The sequence below is a fragment of the Rhinolophus hipposideros genome, assembly GCF_964194185.1.
Source record: "Rhinolophus hipposideros genome assembly, chromosome: 3".
Taxonomy (NCBI): domain Eukaryota; kingdom Metazoa; phylum Chordata; class Mammalia; order Chiroptera; family Rhinolophidae; genus Rhinolophus; species Rhinolophus hipposideros.
In genome coordinates, this window is record NC_138049.1 from 45,463,620 (window position 1) to 45,466,100 (window position 2,481).

Below are 2,481 nucleotides of genomic sequence, written 5' to 3' on the forward strand. Positions count from 1 at the left end.
AGCATGTCGTTTTGTCTCTGTAATGATGTCAGTCTGCACTTTGTGCATGTCAATCAAGTCTCTTAAGAAAATAATGTTCTGAAGATTAAGACCTGTGAACTCATGTGAGTACAACATCCTAGGCTTGTTCTCTCAAATATTAGAAACTATGGTTTAAATATTGTACGTATATTTACTTATTCAACAAACACTAATTGAGTACCTCCTAGGTACAAAGCACTGTGCCAGGCTGATTCCTAGCAAGCTTGGTATTTGAATGTAATGAATATTACAATACTTAATAATTAGGTGGAACACTTGAACATTACCAGTCAGCAAACAATTCAATAAACATTTATGGGTTTTCTTGCTTCCCAGCCATCTTGGTGGCTGCTCTTGGTTGGGGGCTGTTCCACACCTAAGGCAGGAAAATGGTGGCTGCAAAGAAGACGAAAAAGTTGCTGGAGTAGATCAACTCTAGGCTCCAACTTGTTATGAAAAGTGGAAAGTACTTGCTGGGGTACAAGCAGATTCTGAAAATGATTAGACAACGCAAAGCGAAACTGGTCATCCTTGCCAACAAATGCCCAGCCTTGAGGAAATCTGCAATAGAGTACTAGGCTATGTTGGCCAAGACTGGGTCCATCGCTACAGTGGCAATAATATTGAATTGGGCACAGCATGTGGAAAATACAACAAAGCATGCACACTGGCTATCATTGATCCAGGCAATTCTGATATCATTAGAAGCATGCCAGAACAGACTGATGAAAAGTAAATCATGCAAAATTTTTCTTTAATAAAACTAGCCAGAACTTGGTTTAAATATATATATATATATATATATATATATATATATATATATATATATATATATATATATATTTATGAGGAATAAGCAGAGAAAATAGGAACTCAAGTTCTCTAACCTAAAGTAATACCATAAAAATATAACATAAGGCAACATATGAAAATTTCTTCAACATCAAGTTTTTTTTCAAAGTTTTCATTTTCCTTTGTGTTTATAATTTATTAAACAAGTGTCAGCCTCCACCTTTACCACTTTCTAGGAGCTGCTGCTTCTAGTACAGGAACATGAACGCAGACGTTTTGATCTTAAGTTCTGAGTATTTTTCCTCTAATAAATAGTATAATTCCATTTTTTAATTTTTAAAAGTATGTGTGTAGTTTTTCCCAAAGGATGGGATTTTGAGTGTTTTGTCCTCTTTTTCATTTATCTACATTTTCTAATTTTTCAGTAATGAACATTTATTTATCATACAATGAAATATATGAAAATGTTTTAATGAAAAATAGATCTTTATTACTTACAATTAATTTACCTTCAAAGTAATGTCTCCATTGAAAAACATACACACTACTCAATTTCCACAATAGAAGTGCATGTGTATACCACCTGAGCTTCTAAGTAATAATTATAGTCATAAAGCATTTATGAGATTGTAAGATTAAATTTTGATTCCTCTCCAACTCATTCTGGAACTTGGGGAACTGTTAAACTTCTCTGCACTGTGGTTTCTGGCCACACTTCACTATGGGATTTCTTCCCTGACCTGATACAAATTAAGAGTGATATGGGCTTAGATGGTCAAATAGCATTTGAAAATTTTCTATTTATTATATTTATACCCATTAATGGTCAGTTTATGATATAAAAAATTGAGGGAGTTAACTTGGCACAATTATTGTAAATTATTGTTGTTTCATCCCGCTTCTTATTCATTCACTCAACAACCATTTTTCAGCACCTGTTCCATGCCAGCGACTGTAATAAATGTTGGAAGAATAACCAACACACTGTAGTGTGGTGCCATTCACAAGCCACTTTATAAACACTGTATCGTTTGGCCATGTCATGTGAGTGATTTAAACTCAAGAACAGAGACTCATTCATCCTTGCGTTGTCATCTGGGAACACCAAATGTTTGTTGAATAGATGCATAAATGCAGGAGAGAATAAAAGAGTGAGTGAATATATAAAGCCTCATATGAGGTGTGATCAGAAAATATGGTAAATGTTTAAATTAAAAAAAAAATTACAGTAAAAGACACATTGACATTAATCCCCCTCAAAATACTCCCCTTCGCTTCAAACACACTTATCCCATCATTCTTGCCACTTTCTGAAGCAGTTCTGGAAGTCCTCTTTCCTGAGTGTCTTTAATTGCACTGTCGTGGCTGCCTCGATGTCCTGAATCGATTCAAAACATTTTCCTTTCATGGTCATTTTGACTTTGGGGAAGAGCCAGAAGTTGCACGGTGCCAGATCCAGTGAATAAGGTGGATGAGGACACACCATGATGTTTTTATTTGACAGAAACTGCTATACCAGAAGCGATGTGTGACACGGAGCGTTGTCATGATGAAGGATGAAGTAAGACACTCACAAAAGAGGACTTCCAGAACTGCTTCAGAAAGTGGCAAGAATGATGGGATACATGTGTTTGAAGTGAGGGGGTAGTATTTTGAGGGGAATTAATG

General features: G+C 35.3%; 1 pseudogene across 1 annotated transcript; it reads left to right on the forward strand.

Annotated features, from left to right (window-relative positions):
* The first annotated feature begins 410 nt into the window (after positions 1-410).
* On the forward strand, positions 411-757 carry LOC308495909 (large ribosomal subunit protein eL30-like; annotated as a pseudogene). Its single transcript has one exon. The product of its transcript is annotated as a large ribosomal subunit protein eL30-like (transcript).
* The last annotated feature ends 1,724 nt before the right edge of the window (positions 758-2,481 follow it).